The sequence below is a fragment of the Lutra lutra genome, chromosome 7, assembly GCF_902655055.1.
Source record: "Lutra lutra chromosome 7, mLutLut1.2, whole genome shotgun sequence".
NCBI classification, from domain to species: domain Eukaryota; kingdom Metazoa; phylum Chordata; class Mammalia; order Carnivora; family Mustelidae; genus Lutra; species Lutra lutra.
The window spans coordinates 148292190-148310867 of record NC_062284.1 but is presented as its reverse complement, the minus strand read 5'-3'; the positions used below and the strand labels follow the sequence as shown (position 1 = coordinate 148310867).

General features: G+C 40.4%; 1 long non-coding RNA gene across 1 annotated transcript; it reads right to left on the bottom strand.

The window, feature by feature from the left end:
• Positions 1-654: 654 nt before the first annotated feature.
• On the bottom strand, positions 655-18267 carry LOC125104258 (uncharacterized). Its single transcript, XR_007128629.1, has 3 exons — positions 18236-18267; positions 6884-6887; positions 655-765 (listed from the first exon to the last, which is right to left on the bottom strand). It is a non-coding gene; the product is annotated as an uncharacterized LOC125104258 (long non-coding RNA).
• Between the last annotated feature and the right edge of the window lie 411 nt (positions 18268-18678).

Below are 18678 nucleotides of genomic sequence, written 5' to 3'. Positions count from 1 at the left end.
CTTCACTAATTTACTAACCCAAACCCAAATTGTTGCATCAAATCTTCACAAATCCAATGTTTGGTTGTCTAAGAGGCACAAGTGCTGCCTACTTTTGTCATTCACTAGGTGGCATATTTTTGGGAGCTCATGCACATGCAGACTGAAATTCATTTTCCCCTTAGACCTGGCCTATGTCCATTGAGTTATTAGGCCAAAAACCCAGAAGAAAAGAAGGGAAAACTTTCTGGCCCTCACCTGGAAAACCTTTGCAAAGAGATTGGCAGTAAAAAAATAAAAGATATTAAAATCAATAGACAAGAAAAAAAATATTTGTCTCCATATGACATGGTCTTATACATAGTCAAAGCCCACAAACTTCTTAAAGAAAAATCTTAGATTTTTTTTAATGATTTAAGGAAACTTCAGGGTACTAAATCAACATGCAAAATAAAGCAATGCTTCCATACACTAACAAGAAATTATCTAAAAAGAAATTAACAAAATAATTTCATTTACGCTGGTACCATAAATAAAATAATTAGGACTAAACATCATTAGAGGGGTAAAATAATGTATAATCAGCCTACATTAATGAAAGACTTTTTAAAATGCACAAAGAAATGATAAGACAAGTCCATGGCAAAAATCGACAAGGTAAGAAGCAGTAAATGTTGGAGAAGTTACAGGGGAAAGGGAGCCCTCTTACACTGTAGGTGGGAATATACATTGGTAAAGCCAGTTTGGAAATCAGTGTGGAGTTGCCTCAAAAAATTAAAAATAGAGCTACACTCCATGGTGAATAAAATAAAACAAACATAAAAAGATAAAAAAAAAACTTTAAAAATAGAAATAAATAAATACATAAATATAAAAAAATAGAACAACCCTATGATCCAGCAATTGCACTACTGGGTATTTATCCCATGATACAGATGTAGTGGGAAAAAAAAAGGACGACATGCATTCTAATGTTCATTGCAGGAATGTTCACAATAACCAAACTGTGGAAAGAGCCACAATGCCCTTCAATAGATTAATGGATAAAGAAGATGTGGTCCATGTGTCTGATAGCCATTTGTATGGCTTCACTGGAGAAGTGTCTGTTCATATCGTCTGCCCATTTTTTGATATGATTGTCTGTTTTGTGTGTGTTGAGTTTGAGTTCTTTATAGATCCTGGATATCAAACTTTTATCTCTACTGTCATTTGCAAATATCTTCTCCCATTCCGTGAGTTGCCTCTTTGTTTTGTTGACTGTTTACTTTGCTGTGCAGAAGCTTTTGATTTTGATGAAGTCCCAAAAGTTCATTTTCGCTTTTGTTTCCTTTGCCTTTGGAGACATTTCTTGAAAGAAGTTGCTGAGGCTGATATCGAAGAGGTTACTGCCTAGGATCTCCTCTAGGATTCTCAAGGATTCCTGTCTCACGTTGAGGTCTCTTATCCATTTTGAGTTTATCTTTGTGTACGGTGTAAGAGAATGGTTGAGTTTCATTCTTCTACATATAGCTGTCCAGTTTTCCCAGCACCATTTATTGTAGAGACTGTCTTTTTTCCACTGTATATTTTTTCCTGTTTTGTCAAAGATTATTTGACCATAGACTTGAGGGTCCATATCTGGACTCCCTACTCTGTTCCACTGGTCTATGTGTCCGTTTTTATGCCAGTACCATGCTGTCTTGGTGATCACAGCTTTGTAGTAAAGCTTGAAATCAGGCAACGTGATGTCACCAGTTTTGTTTTTCTTTTTCAACATTCCCTAAGTGATTCGGGGTCTCTACTGATTCCATACAAATTTTTGGATTATTTGCTCCAGATCTTTGAAAAATACCAGTAGAATTTTGATCGGAATTGCATTAAAAGTATAGATTGCTCTATGAGGTACAGACATTTTAACAATGATTATTCTTCCAATCCAAGAGCATGGAATAGTCTTCCATCTTTTTGTGTCTTCTTCAATTTATTTCATGAGTGTTCTGTAATTCCTCGAGTACAGAAAAAATGTTCATCATCACTAGCCATCAGGGAGATTCAAATTAAAACCACATTGAGATACCATCCTACACCATATAGAATGGCCAAAATTAGCAAGACAGGAAACATCATGTGTTGGAGGAGATGTGGATAAAGGGAAACCCTCTTACACTGTTGGTGGGAATGCAAGTTGGTGCAGCCACTTTGGAAAGCAGTGTGGAGATTCTTCAAGAAATTAATAATAGAACTTCCCTATGGCCCTGCAATCGTACTACTGGGTATTTACCACAAAGATACAGATGTAGTGAAAAGAAGGGCCATCTATACCGTAGCAATGGCTACGGTCGCCAAACTGTGGAAAGAACCAAGATGCCCTTCAGTTGACGAATGGATAAGGTAAATGTGATCCATATACACTATGGAGTATTATGCCTCCATCAGAAAGGATGAATACCCAACTTTTGTAGCAACATGGACGGGACTGGAAGAGATTATGCTGAGTGAAATAATTCAAGCAGAGAGAGTCAATTATCATATGGTTTCACTGATTTGTGGAGCATAACAAATAGCATGGAGGACAAGGGGAGATGGAGAGGAGAAGGGAATTGGGGGAAATTGGAAGGGGAGGTGAACCATGAGAGTCTATGGACTCTGAAAAACAATCTGAGGGTTTTGAAGGGCCGGGGGTGTGGGAGGTTGGGGGAACCAGGTGATGGGTACTGGAGAGGGCACGGATAGCATGAAGCACAGGGTGTCATGCAAAAACAATGAATAATGTTATGCAGAAAATAAATTTTAAAAATTAAAAAAAGAGAGAAATGGATTAAAAATGCAAAAAAAAAGAAGATGTGGTCTAGATATACAATGGAATATTACTCAGCCATCAGAAAGGATGAATACTGAGTTTTTGCTTCAACATGGAGAGAACTGGAGGAGATTACGCTGAGTGAAATAAGTCAAACATACAAAGCCAATTGTCATATGATTTCACTTATTTGTGCAACATAAGGAATACCGTGCAGGACATTAGCAGAAGGATGGGGTGAAGGGGAGAAATCAAAGTGGCAGATGAACCATAAGAGACTACGGGCTCCAGGAAACAAACTGAGTGTTTTAGAATGGAGGAGGGTAGGGGGATGGATGAGCCTGGTGATGGGTATTAAAGAAGGCACAGGTTGCAAAGTGCACTGGGTATTATACACAAAGAATGGATCATGGAACACTACATCAAAAACTAATGATGTGGGACACCTGGGTGGCTCAGTTGGTTAAGCAGCTGCCTTCGGCTCAGGTCATGATCCCAGCGTCCTGGGATTGAGTCCCGCATTGGGCTCCTTGCTCGTCAGGGAGCCTGCTTCTCCCTCTGCCTCTGCCTGCCATTCTGTCTGCCTGTGCTCGCTCTCTCTCCCTCTCCCTTTCTGACAAATAAATAAATAAAATCTTAAAAAAAAAAAAAAACTAATGATGTGCTGTATAGTGAGTAACATAGCACAATAATTTTTAAAATGCTGTAATAGGAAAAAGAAGAAAAGACAATTCTGTTCATACATTAAAATACTATATACTGACACAGTGCCATCTAAACAAAGTGATCTACAAACAATTGAATCTTTGTTATAAACTTGTAAAGAATTGACCCTACATCTGGAGCTAAGTAATACTCAGAGTATATGCAAATAGGGTCTTCCCTCCACTGAAGAAAACAGCCCAGCCCGGACCATGCAGCTGGGAGAGGAGCCCCAGGCCTGGGATTTCCACGTGTCCACATTCACTGATCAGGACAGAACACAGAGAACTCACCATGTAATTTGTGCTTGCCTGGGATTTCCTTGTTGCTCTTTTAAAAGGTAATTTATGGAGAACAAAAGATATTGAGGATGTGAGTGGATATGAGTGAGAGAAATCATGGGTGTGTGACAGATTCCTGACTGGGATGTCTTGTGTCTACAGGTGTTGAGTGTGAGGTGCAGCTGGTGGAGTCTGGGGGAGACCTGGTGAAGCTTGGGGGGTCCCTGAGACTCTCCTGTGCAGCCTCTGGATTCACCTTCAGTAACTATGGCATGATCTGGGTCCGCCAGGCTCCAGGGAAGGGGCCAGAGAGGGTCGCAGTTATTTGGTATGATGGAAGTAAAACGTACTCTGCAGACTCTGTGAAGGGCCGATTCACCAAATCCAGAGACAACGGCAAGAACATGCTGTATCTGCAGATGAATAGCCTGAGAGCCGAGGACACGGCCGTGTATTACTGTGTGAAGGACACAGTGAGGGGCCCTCAGTGTGAGCCCAGACACAAACCTCAAACTACAAGAGTATAAGACCAGCAGAGAGTGCACACTACTCATCAATTCTGTCTTTAATCCCAGGAGCAGGTGCAGATGAAAGCTATGGCAGGTTTCCTGTCAGGGTCTGGGGTTTCCTCTCCATAGAGCAGTTTCCTCAAGGGAGCCTCCTTCACATTATTCTGTGCTTACCTATTCACTCTCTGACTTAGAAACTTATTTGTAGCAGGAAGACAAATATACTAACATGCCCAAAACACAGAGTCAAGTACATTAGTTTCCTCTTGTCCTTAAATACCAATAAATTACAAATATCCGGATGCAGGTAAAAAAACATTTAAAGTAATCACAGTGGCGCTCACTGTGGATTACAAAATCCTCCACAGAGCCAGAAGATCACACACACACACACACACACACACACACACACACACACACACATACACACACACACACACACACACACACACACGAGTATAAAACCTCTATCACACTCATGTAATTTCTCTGAAGCAAAAGTGGTCCTAAGACCAAAATACACAGCATACAGGAAGACCTCAATAAGCAAGAAAAATATCAAATAACCCACAAACATTACACCTAAAGGGGCTAGAAAAAGATCAACTGAAACCTGTATATAGCAGGAGGAAGGAAATAGCAAGATTAGAGCAGAAATAAATTATATAGAAACTAGGGAACATCAGAAGAGATGAAAGAAACCAGGGTCTGATTCATTTTTTATAAATCAATTAGCCAAGTGGGGGAGACAGGATAGCGGGGAAGTAGGAGGAGGCGCCATTTCAACCTGTACCCTAAAGTGAGCTGATTACCTACCAAAGAACTCCGATCACACATGAAATCAGTCTGAGATCAGAATTATACACATCTGGATCTCTACAGGGGCAGAAGACACCAGTGGGCAGGTAAAGCAGAGTGGGAACGTCAGACTGATATCAGAAGATAAACAAAAGGGGGAGGGAGCCACCAGAGGCAACTTATTGGAAAGTAATACCCCAATACAAGAGTGCCCTGCATCTGGGAGCCAGCATTAACTAGCAGTCTGGTTGAAAGCACTCAAAAAGAGCAAAGGATCTCGGGGGGGAAATTGTGGGAATCTGGGCAGTAGGGACAGGGGCTTAAGTCCCCAGATGAAGGACAGCCACCCCTGGCGCTGAACTAGAGAGAGTGCGGTGGAGAAACAAGGTCTTGGTCCCTGAGCCACCATTGGGCCAAAGAACACGTGGGGTCTGTCTCCCCTGAGGGGCTAGGAGCCTGGCCAGACAGCAGAACGCCTCACCATGCTATCAGAGCCTGAGACGAAAAAGCACCACACCCTCCCCTGAGAGAGGCGCCAGCCTGGTGCTCTCAACCTGGAAAGACCAGGCACTCCCAACCCAGGCCAGTGGGAAAATCTGAGTGTGCAATTGCTGCTTGGAACCTCTCCGGTGGTCTGGAGCTGCCCAGACAGCCGCCACTGCCATGGTTTTGGGTACAAGCCCGAGATCCTGTGTCCCCAGGGACCGCAACTCGGAACCAGCTCTGCCAGCAGCCGAGGGGTGTCTTATGTGCTCTGCAGCACCCACAGGGAAGCAGACTGAGGCTTCTCTCTGAGAGGGAGGTCGGGGTGCAGTTTGCTTTCCTCTAAACCCCCCCAAACCATCAAAAGCTGTCAAGGCGAGAGAAAACAAATGAACAAACATAAAAACCTCTAGAGCAACTTTTGTAGCAACATGGACAGGACTGGAAGAGATTATGCTGAGTGAAATAAGTCAAGCTGAGAGAGTCAATTATCATATGGTTTCACTTACTTGTGGAGCATAACAAATAGCATGGAGGACAAGGGGAGTTAGAGAGGAGAAGGGAGTTGAGGGAAATTGGAAGGGCAGGTGAACAATGAGAGACTATGGACTCTGGAAAACAATCTGTTTTGAAGGAGTGGGGGGGGTTGGGAGGTTGAGGGAACCAGGTGGTGGGTATTATAGAGGGAACGGATTGCATGGAGCACTTGGTGTGATGCAAAAACAATGAATACTGTTACGGTGAAAATAAATTAAAAAAAAAAAAAAAACCCTCAGAGAACAAAAGCCTGAAAGACCGGTGTCCTCAGAGTCCACCACCTTGAGGGGGGGTGACGTAACTCAGGGATCATCATTGACTGAAAACCCACGTGGCAGACCCCTCCCCCAGAAAACCAACCAGGGGGCGAAAAAAGGAAAAAAAAAAAAAGACAACAAGAGAACAACCACCACTACTTCATAGGACAACTTTTATTTTTAACTCGTTCCCACTATTCTGGTTCTTTTTTTTTATATAAATAATTTTTAACCTATTTATCATAACAGTGAGATGTCCAGTACATCAAATTCCATAATAACCTTTTAACCTGAACTTTTTGATACATATACCCGTGTTTTTCTTTTGCTCTTCTTTTTTTTTTAATTTTTTTTTAAATTTTAGTTTAGTTCAGTCTAGTTTATTCCTTTTTTATTTTTATTTTCTAATATTCATATAGAGTTAACCTTCAAGGTAATCTCCTTTCCCCAATCAATGGTATCTCTATAGGTAAACCAATTTTTAATCCCCCTTTATCTTAGGAAAGTTGAGTCCTTTAACATAGATATCAAGATACATCAAGGAAGAATCAAAATAACCTTCCTCGCCCACACTGAGAATTTATAACCACTCTCCCATCTTATTCTTCTGCCAGTGTTTCTGTGTTTCTGTGTTTGTCCTGATAGTATATAAATGTTATACTTGGGGTTCTTTTTGATGAGGTTCTTCCTTTTTTTGCTTTTATATATATATATTTTCTCTTCTCATATACTTTTATCAGTATTTTTATCTGTTTTTGTTTGTATACTTCATAAATCTTACCTTGGGGCCCATTTGGGCTGAGTCTTCTCTTTTATCTTCCCTTTCTTTCCTGTCTCTGTCTCTCTCTCTCTTTTGTTCTTTTTCTTTTCTTTTTTCTCTCATTTGGGTGGGGAATCCTGATTGCTTAGAAGCGTTCCAGGGTGCACCTTCACTGCACAATGGTCGATACATCCAGCTACATCCGTTCAGTCATCTCTAATCAAAGTGACTAGGAGGAGAAATGCCCAACAGAAGAAAAATACAGATGATGGGCCTTCTGCAACAGAGCTAATGGCTATCAACATAGACAATATGTCAGAAAGGGAATTCAGGCTAACAATTATGCAGGCGATAGCTAGGTTGGGGAAAGCCATGGATGACCAAATGGAATTGATTAGGGCAGAATTGAAAGCCACCAGGGATGATGCTTACAATGTTAGTGCAGAACTGAAAGGCAACGGATGATGTTCAAAATGCTCTCAATGAGTTCTGATCTACTCTAAATTCCCTAAAAGCTAGGGTAACTGAGACAGAAGATAGAATTAGTGATTTGGAGGACAAACAGATAGAAAGAAAGGATCAGGAGGAAGTCTGGAACAAACAGCTTAGAAGCCACGAAAACAGAATCAGGGAAATAAATGATGCCATGAAGTTTTCTAACGTCAGAATTACTGGAATCCCTGAAGGGGAGGAGAAAAAAATAAGTCTAGAAGATATAGTGGAACAAGTTGTCCATGAAAATTTTCCCAGTTTCACGAATGAACCACTGTTCATGTACTAGAGGCAGAACAGTTTCCTCCCAAGATTATAGATTCTTGAAAGTCTTTGAGAAACCTAATAGTAAGAATGAAGAATTATAATTGTGGCCAGAGCCTCTTGAAAGCAGCTAGGACAAAGAAGCTCCTTGCATACTGAGAAAAGTGCATCAGAATAACGTCAGACCTCTCCACAGAGACCTGGAAAGCCAGAAAGGGCTGGCAAGATATATTCAGGGCACTAAATGAGAAGAACATACAGCCAAGAATACTTTATCCAGCAAGACTGACATTCAAAATGGATGGAGAGATAAAGAGTTTCCAAGACCAGCAAGGCTTAAAAGACTATGCAAACACCAAGCTGCCACTGCAGGAAATATTAAGGGGGGGTTCTATAAAAGAGGAAAAGTCCTGAGAATATCATTGAACACAAATATAGAGACAATCTACAAAAAGAAAGACTTCAAAGTAACAAAATGTCAATAAAAACGTATCTATCAAAATCACTTTCATGTGAATGGCCTAAATGCACCCATAAAACAGCACAGTGTTGGGCTGCCTGGGTGGCTCAGTGGATTAAGCCTCTGCCTTCAGCTCAGGTCATGATCTCAAGGTCCTGGGATCGAGGCCCACATCAGACTCTCTGCTAGGCAGGGAATCTGCTTCCTCCTCTCTCTCTCTCAACTTGTGATCTCTCTCTCTGTCAAATAAATAAAATCTTTTTAAAAATAAAAAAAAAAAACAAAAACAGGACAGTGTTGTAGATTGGATAAAACGACAGGACCAAGATATATGTTTTCTACAAGAGACCAATTTTGAAACTAAAGATACACCCAGACTGAAAGTGAAGGGATGGAGAAGTATCTTTCATGCCAATGGGCCTCAAAAGAAGGCCGGGGTAGCGATTCTCATATCAGATGAATTAGATTTTAAACTAAAGACTGCAGTCAGAGATACAGAAGGGCACTATATAATATCTTTTTTTAAATTAATTATTATCTAATTTCATTTCAGCATAACAGTATTTGTTCTTTTTGCACCAAACCCAGTGCTCCATGCAATCCATGCCCTCTCTAATACCCACCACCCACCTGATCGCCCCAAATTACCACCCCCACCCCTTCAAAAGCCTCAGATTGTTTTCCAGAGTCCATAGTCTCTCAGGGTTCACTTCCCCTTCCAATTTCTCTCAACTCCCTTCTCTCCATCTCCCCTTGTCCTCCGTGCTATTTGTAATGCTCCACAAATCAGTGAAACCATATGATAATTGACTCCCTCTGCTTGACTTGTTTCACTCAGCAATATCTCTTCCAGTCCCGTCCATGTTGTTACAGAAATTGGGTATTCCTCCTTTCTGATGGAGGCATAATACTCCATAGTGTACATAGACCACATATTCCTTATCCATTCATCCATTGAAAGGCATCTTGGTTCTTTCCAGTTTGGCGACCCTGGCCATTGCTGCTATAAACATTGGAGTATATATGGCCCTTCTTTTCAGTACATCTGTATCTTTGGGGTAAATACCCAGTAGTGCAATTGCAGGGTCAAAGGGAAGCTCTATATTTTAATTTCTTGAGGAATCTCCACACTGTTCTCCAAAGTGGCTGCACCAATTTGCATTCCCACCAACAGTGTTAGAGGGTTCCTCTTTCTCCTCATCCTCTCCAACACATGTTGTTTCCTGTCTTGCTAATTTTGGCCATTCTAACTGGAGTAAGGTGGTATCTCAATGTGGTTTTAATTTGAATCTCCCTGATGGCTAGTGATGATGAACATTTTTTTCATGTGTCTGATAGCCATTTGTATGTCTTCACTGGAGAAGTGTCTCTTCATATCTTCTGCACGTTTTTTTATATGATTGCCTGTTTTGTGTGTGTTGAGTTAGACGAGTTCTTTATAGATCCTGGATATCAACCTTTTTTCTGTACTGTCATTTGCAAATATCTTCTCCCATTCCGTGGGTTTCCTCTTTGTTTTGTTCACTGTTTCCTTTGCTGTGCAGAAGCTTATGATCTTGATGAAGTCCCCAAAGTTCATCCTAGCTTTGGTTTCAATTGCCTTTGGAGACATGTCTTGAAAGAAGTTGCTGTGGCTGATATCGAAGAGCTTACTGCCTGTGTTCTCCTCTAGGATTCTCATGGATTCCTGTCTCACATTGAGGTCTTTTATCCATTTTGATTTTATTTTTGAGGACACTATATAATTCTTAAAGGGACAATCCACCACCGTGATCTAACAATTGTAAATATCTAAACCCCAATATGGGAGCAGCCAATTACATAAGAAAACTGTTAATCAAGATAAAGAGTCATATTGATATGAAGACATAAATAGTAGGAGATCTTAACACACCTCTCTCAGAAATAGATCATTGAAGCAGAAAATCAATAAAATCATTAAAGAAACAAGAGTATTTAATAACACATTGGACCAGATGGACCTCATAGATATATATAGAGAACATTCTACTCTAAAACAACAGAATACTCATTCTTCTCAAGTGCACATGGAACCTTCTCCAGAATAGACCACATACTGTGTCACAAATCAGGACTCAACCAATACCAAAAGACTGAGATTATTCCCTGCATATTCTCAGATCACAATGCTTTGAAACTGGAGCTCAATCACAAGGAAAAGTGAGGAAGGAACTCAAACACCTGGAAGCTAAAGACCACCTTGCTGAAGAATGCTTGGATCAACCAGGAGATCAAAGAAGAACTGAAACAATTCATGGAAACCATTGAGAATAAAAACACTTCGGTTCAAAACCTATGGGATACAGCAAAGGTGATCCTAAGGGGGAAATACATAGCCATCCAAGCCTCCCTCAAAAATATTGAAAAATCCAGAACACACCAGCTGTCTCTACACCTTAAAGAACAGGAGAACCAACAACAAATCAAACCAACTCCACACATAAGAGTAGAAATAATCAAGATTATTGCTGAGATCAATGAGATAGAAACCAGAGATACAGTGGAACATATTAATGGAACCAGAAGCTGGTTTCTTAAAAGAATCAATAAGATCAATAAACCATTGGCCACACTAATCCAAAAGAAAAGAGAGAAAGCCCAAATTAATAAAATTATGACTGAAAAGGGAGAGATCACAACTAACATCAAGGAAGTAGAAACAATCATCAGAAGTTATTATCAACAGTCATATACCAATAAGCTAAGCAACCTAGACGATTACGGGTGCATTCCTGGAAAACTATAAACTCCCAAAATTGAACCAGGAAGAAATGGACAACCTGAATAGATCGAAATCTAGTAACGAGATTGAAGCAGTGATCAAAAACCTCCCAAAAAACAAGAGTCCAGGACCTGACGGATTCCCCGGGGAATTCTACCAAACTTTCAAAGAAGAAATAACACCTATTCTCCTGAAGCTGTTTCAAAAAATTGAAGCAGAAGGAAAACTTCCAGGCTCTTTCTGTGAAGCCAGCATTACACTGATCCCCAAACCAGGCAAAGACCCTACCAAAAAGGAGAATTTCAGACCAATATCACTGATGAATACGGATACTAAGATTCTCAACAAGATCCTAGCAAACAGGTTTCAACAGCACATTAAAAAGATTATCCACCATGACCAGGTGGCATTCATTCCTGGGCTACAAGGATGGTTCAACATTCGCAAATCAATCAATGTGATAGAACAAATCAATAAGTGAAGAGAGAAGAACCACATGTTCCTCTCAATTGATGCAGAAAAAGCATTTGACAAAATCCAGCATTCATTCCTGATTAAAATGCTTCAAAGTATAGGGATCGAGGGAACATTCCTGAACTTCATGAAATCTATCTATGAAAAACACACTGCAAATATCATCCTCAATGGGAAAAAACTTGCAGCCTTCCCATTGAGATCAGGAACACGACAAGGATGCCCACTCTCACCACTCTTGTTCAACATAGTATTAGATGTCCTAGCAACAGCAATCAGACAACAAAGAGAAGTAAAAAGTTTCCAAATTGGCAATGAAGAAGTCAAACTCTCTCTCTTCTCAGATGACATGATTCTTTATATGGAAAACCCCAAAGACTCCACCCCTAAACTACTAGAACTCATACAGCAATTCAGTAATGTGGCAGGATACAAAGTCAATGTACAGAAATCAGTGGCTTTCTTATACACTAACAGTGAAAAGACAGAAAGGGAAATTAGAGAATCGATTCCATTTACTAAAGCACCAAGAACCATAAGATACCTGAGAATAAACCTCACCAAAGAGGTAAAGGATCTGTACTCAAGGAACTACAGAACACTCATGAAAGAAATTGAAGAAGACACAAGTAGATGGAAGACCGTTCCATGCTCTTTGATTGGAAGAATAAACATTTTTAAAATGTCTATACTGCCTAGAGCAATCTATACTTTTAATGCCATTCTGATCAAAATTCCACCGGTAGAGGAGGAGTCAAGATGACAGAGAAGTAGCAGGCTGAGACTACTTCAGGTAGCAGGAAATCATCTTGATAGCTTATCTAAAGATTGCAAACACCTACAAATCCAATGGGACATCGAAGACAAGAAGAACAGCAATTCTAGAAACAGAAAATCAACCACTTTCTGAAAGGTAGGACTTGCAGAGAAGTGAATCCAAAGCGACGGGAAGATAGACCGTGGGGGGAGGGGCCGGCTCCCGGCAAGCAGCAGAGCAACGGAGCACAAAATCAGGACTTTTAAAAGTCTGTTCTGCTGATGGACATCGCTATAGAGGCTTAACCGGGGTGAAGCCCACACGGGGTCAGCGTGGCCTCGGGTCCCGCAGGGTCACAGAAGGATTGGGGGTGTCTGAGTGTCACAGAGCTTATAGGTATTAGAACGGGGAAGACGGCTACAGAGACAGAGCTGAGGACTGAGCTCTAAGCTCGGGGTTACCTTGAACCAGTCGCAGGCTCAGTGAGCTCAGAGCGCGGCCGGAGGCAGGGTGACGGGAGTAATTGGGCGCTGTTCTCTGAGGGCGCACTGAGGAGTGGGACCCCAGGCTCTCGGCTCCTCCAGGCTGGAGACTGGGAGGCAGCCATCTTCATTCCCGTCCTCTGGAATTCTACGGAACAAAAGCTCCGAAAGCAAACCCGAGTGGATTACTCAGCCCAGCCCAGGTAAGGGCGGTGCAACTCCGCCTGGGGCAAAGACACTTGAGAATCACTACAACAGGACCCTCCCACAGAAGATCAACAAGAAATCCAGCCAAGACCAAGTTCACCTACCAAGGAGTACAGTTTCAATACCAAGGACAGCAGCAGAATTCCAGAGGAGGAGAAAGCAAAGCATGGAACTCATGGCTTTCTCCCCATGATTCTTTAGATTTGCAGTTAATTTAATTTTTTTTTCTTTTTCATTTTTTTCTCTTCGTCTGCTAACTTTTTTAACTTTTACCCTTTTCTTTATTAACGTTTTTAACTAGTTTATCTAATATATAAACATATATATATATATATATATATATATATATTCTTTTTATATTTTTTCTTTATTCGTTTTCTTCTTTTAATTGTTTCATTTTTTTTTTTCTGAACCTTTTTATCCCCTTTATCCCCTCTCACGATTTGGGATCTCTTCTGATTTGGCTAAAGCATATTTTCCTGGGGTTGTTGCCACACTTTTAGTATTTTACTTGCTCCTTCATATACTCTTACCTGGACAAAATGACAAGGCGGAAAAATTCACCACAAAAAAAAAAAAAAAAAAAAAAGAACAAGAGGCAGTAGCAAAGGCTATGGACCTAATCAATACAGACATTGGTAATATGTCAGATCTAGAGTTCAGAATGACGATTCTCAAGGTTCTAGCCGGGCTCGAAAAAATCATGGAAGATATTAGAGAAACCCTCCCCGGAGAGATAAAAGCCCTTTCTGGAGAAATAAAGGAACTAAAATCTAACCAAGTTGAAATTAAAAAAAGCTATTAATGAGGTGCAATCAAAAATGGAGGCACTCACTGCTAGGATAAATGAGGCAGAAGATAGAATTAGCGATATAGAAGACCAAATGACACAGAAAAAAGAAGCTGAGCAAAAGAGGGACAAACAGCTACTGGACCATGAGGGGAGAATTCGAGAGATAAGTGACACCATAAGACTAAACAACATTAGAATAATTGGGATAGGGACGCCTGGGTGGCTCAGTTGGTTAAGCAGCTGCCTTCGGCTCAGGTCATGATCCCAGCGTCCTGGGATAGAGTCCCACATCGGGCTCCTTGTTTGGTGGGGAGCCTGCTTCTCCCTCTGCCTCTGCCTGCCATTCTGTCTGCCTGTGCTCGCTCGCTCTCCTCTCTCTCTGACAAATAAATAAAATCTTAAAAAAAAAAGAATAATTGGGATTCCAGAAGAAGAAGAAAGAGAGAGGGGAGCAGAAGGTATATTGGAGAGAATTATTGGAGAGAATTTCCCCAATATGGCAAAGGGAACAAGCATCAAAATCCAGGAGGTTCACCACCCTCAAAATCAATAAGAATAGGTCCACACCCCGTCACCTAATAGTAAAATTTACAAGTCTTAGTGACAAAGAGAAAATCCTGAAAGCAGCCTGGGAAAAGAAGTCTGTAACGTACAATGGTAAAAATATTAGATTGGCAGCAGACTTATCCACAGAGACCTGGCAGGCCAGAAAGAGCTGGCATGATATATTCAGAGCACTAAACGAGAAAAACATGCAGCCAAGAATACTATATCCAGCTAGGCTATCATTGAAAATAGAAGGAGAGATTAAAAGATTCCAGGACAAACAAAAACTGAAAGAAGTTGCAAATACCAAACCAGCTCTACAGGAAATATTGAAAGGGGTCTCCTAAGCAAAGAGAGACCCTAAAGTAGTAGATCAGAAAGGAACAGAGACAATATACAATAACAGTCACCTTACAGGCAATACAATGGCACTAAATTAATATCTCTCAATACTTACCCTGAATGGTAATGGGCTAAATGCCCCAATCAAAAGACACAGGGTATCAGAATGGATAAAAAAACAAAACCCATCTATATGTTGCCTACGAGAAACTCATTTTAGACCCAAAGACACTTCCAGATTTAAAGTGAGGGGGTGGAAAAGAATTTACCATGCTAATGGACATCAGAAGAAAGCAGGAGTGGCCATCCTTATATCAGATCAATTAGATTTTAAGTCAAAGACTATAATAAGAGAAGAGGAAGGACACTATATCATACTCAAAAGAACTGTCCAACAAGAAGATCTAACAATTTCAAATATCTATGCCCCTAACGTGGGAGCAGCCAACTATATAAACCAATTAATAACAAAATCAAAGAAACACATCAACAATCATACAATAATAGTAGGGGACTTTAACACTCCCCTCACTGAAATGGACAGACCATCCAAGCAAAAGATCAACAAGGAAATCAAGGCCTTAAATGACACACTGGACCAGATGGACATCACAGATATATTCAGAACATTCCATCTCAAAGCAACAGCATACACATACTTCTCTAGTGCACATGGAACATTCTCCAGAATACATCACATCCTTGGTCCTAAATCAGGTCTCAACCGGTATCAAAAGATTGGGATCATTCCCTGCATATTTTCAGACCACAATGCTCTGAAGCTAGAACTCAATCACAAGAGGAAATTTGGAAAGAACCCAAATACATGGAGAATGAACAGCATCCTTCTAAAGAATGAATGGGTCAACCAGGAAATTAAAGAAGAATTGAAAAAATTCATGGAAACAAATGATAATGAAAACACAACGGTTCAAAATCTATGGGACACAACAAAGGCAGTCCTGAGAGGAAAATATATAGCGGTACAAGCCTTTCTCAAGAAACAAAAAAGGTCTCAGGTACACAACCTAACCCTACACCTTTAAGAGCTGGAGAAAGAACAAGAAAGAAAGCCTAAACCCAGCAGGAGAAGAGAAATCATAAAGATCAGAGCAGAAATCAATGAAATAGAAACCAAAAAAAAAAAAAAAAATAGAACAAATCAACGAAACTAGGAGCTGGTTCTTTGAAATAATTAATAAGATCGATAAACCCCTGGCCAGACTCATCAAAAAGAAAAGAGAAAGGACCCAAATAAATAAAATCATGAATGAAAGAGGAGAGATCACAACTATCACCAAAGAAATACAGACAATTATAAGAACATACTATGAACAAATCTCCACCAACAAATTTGACAATCTGGAAGAAATGGATGCATTCCTAGAGACATATAAACTACCACAACTGAACCAGGAAGAAATAGAAAGCCTGAACAGACCCATCACAAGTAAGGAGATTGAAACAGTCATCAAAAATCTCCAAACAAAGAAAAGCCCAGGGCCAGACGGCTTCCCGGGGGAATTCTACCAAACATTTAAAGAAGAACTAATTCCTATTCTCCTGAAACTGTTCCAAAAAATAGAAATGGAAGGAAAACTTCCACACTCATTTTATGAGGCCAGCATCACCTTGATCCCAAAACCAGACAAGGATCCCATCAAAAAAGAGAACTACAGACCAATATCCTTGATGAACACAGATGCAAAAATTCTCGCCAAAATACTAGCCAATAGGATTCAACAGTACATTAAGAGGATTATTCACCACGACCAAGTGGGATTAATTCCAGGGCTGCAAGGTTGGTTCAACATCCGCAAATCAATCAATGTGATACAACACATTAATAAAAGAAAGAACAAGAACCATATGATACTCTCCATAGATGCTGAAAAAGCATTTGACAAAGTACAGCATCCCTTCCTGATCAAAACTCTTCAAAGTGTAGGGACAGATGGCGCATACCTCAATATTATCAAAGCCATCTATGAAAAACCCACCGCAAATATCATTCTCAATGGAGAAAAACTGAAAGCTTTTCCGCTAAGGTCAGGAACACGGCAGGGATGTTCATGATCACCACTGCTATTCAACAAAGTACTAGAAGTCCTAGCCTCAGCAATCAGACAACAAAAGGAAATTAAAGGCATCCTAATCGGCAAAGAAGAAGTCAAACTATCACTCTTCGCAGATGATATGATACTATATGTGGAAAACCCAAAAGACTCCACTCCAGAACTGCTAGAACTTGTACAGGAATTCAGTCAAGTGTCAGGATATGAAATCAATGCACAGAAATCAGTTGCATTTCTACACCAACAACAAGACAGAAGAAAGAGAAATTAAGGAGTCCATCCCATTTACAATTGCACCCAAAACTATAAGATACCTAGGAATAAACCTAACCAAAGAGACTAAGAATCTATACACAGAAAACTATAAAGTACTCATGAAAGAAATTGAGGAAGACACAAAGAAATGGAAAAATGTTCCATGCTCCTGGATTGGAAGAATAAATATGGTGAAAATGTCTATGCTACCTAAAGCAATCTACACTTTAATGCAATTCCTATCAAAGTACCATCCAGTTTTTTTCAAAGAAATGGAACAAATAATCCTAAAATTTATATGGAACCAGAAAAGACCTCGAATAGTCAAAGGAATATTGAAAAAGAAAGCCAAAGTTGGTGGCATCACAATTCCGGGCTTCAAGCTCTATTACAAAGCTGCCATAATCAAGACAGCATGGTAGTGGCACAAAAACAGACACATAGATCAATGGAACAGAATAGAGAGCCCAGAAATAGACCCTCAACTCTATGGTCAACTCATCTTCGACAAAGCAGGAAAGAATGTCCAATGGAAAAAAGACAGCCTCTTCAATAAATGGTGTTGGGAAAATTGGACAGCCACATGCAGAAAAATGAAATTGGATCATTTCCTTACACCACACACGAAAATAGACTCAAAATGGATGAAGGATCTCAATGTGAGAAAGGAATCCATCAAAATCCTCGAGGAGAACACAGGCAGCAACCTCTTCGACCTCAGCCGCAGCAACATCTTCCTAGGAACATCCCCAAAGGCAAGGGAAGCAAGGGCAAAAATGAACTATTGGGATTTTATCAAGATCAAAAGCTTTTGCACAGCAAAGGAAACAGTTAATAAAACCAAAAGACAACTGACAGAATGGGAGAAGATATTTGCAAATGACATATCAGATAAAGGGCTAGTGTCCAAAATCTATAAAGAACTTAGCAAACTCAACACCCAAAGAACAAATAATCCAATCAAGAAATGGGCAGAGGACATGAACAGACATTTCTGCAAAGAAGACATCCAGATGGCCAACAGACACATGAAAAAGTGCTCCACATCACTCGGCATCAGGGAAATACAAATCAAAACCACAATGAGATATCACCTCACACCAGTCAGAATGGCTAAAATGAACAAGTCAGGAAATGACAGATGCTGGCGAGGATGCGGAGAAAGGGGAACCCTCCTACACTGCTGGTGGGAATGCAAGCTGGTGCAACCACTCTGGAAAACAGCATGGAGGTTCCTCAAAATGTTGAAAATAGAACTACCCTATGACCCTGCAATTGCACTGCCGGGTATTTACCCTAAAGATACAAACATAGTGATCCGAAGGGGCACATGCACCCAAATGTTTATAGCAGCAATGTCTACAATAGCCAAACTATGGAAAGAACCTAGATGTCCATCAACAGACGAATGGATAAAGAAGATGTGGTATATATACACAATGGAATACTATGCAGCCATCAAAAGAAATGAAATCTTGCCATTTGCGACGACGTGGATGGAACTAGAGGGTATCATGCTTAGCGCAATAAGTCAATCGGAGAAAGACAACTATCATATGATCTCCCTGATATGAGGGAGAGGAGATGCAACATGGGGGTTAAGGGGGTAGGAGAAGAGTAAATGAAACAAGATGGGATCGGGAGGGAGACAAAGCATAAGTGACTCTTAATCTCACAAAACAAACTGAGGGTTGATGGGGGGA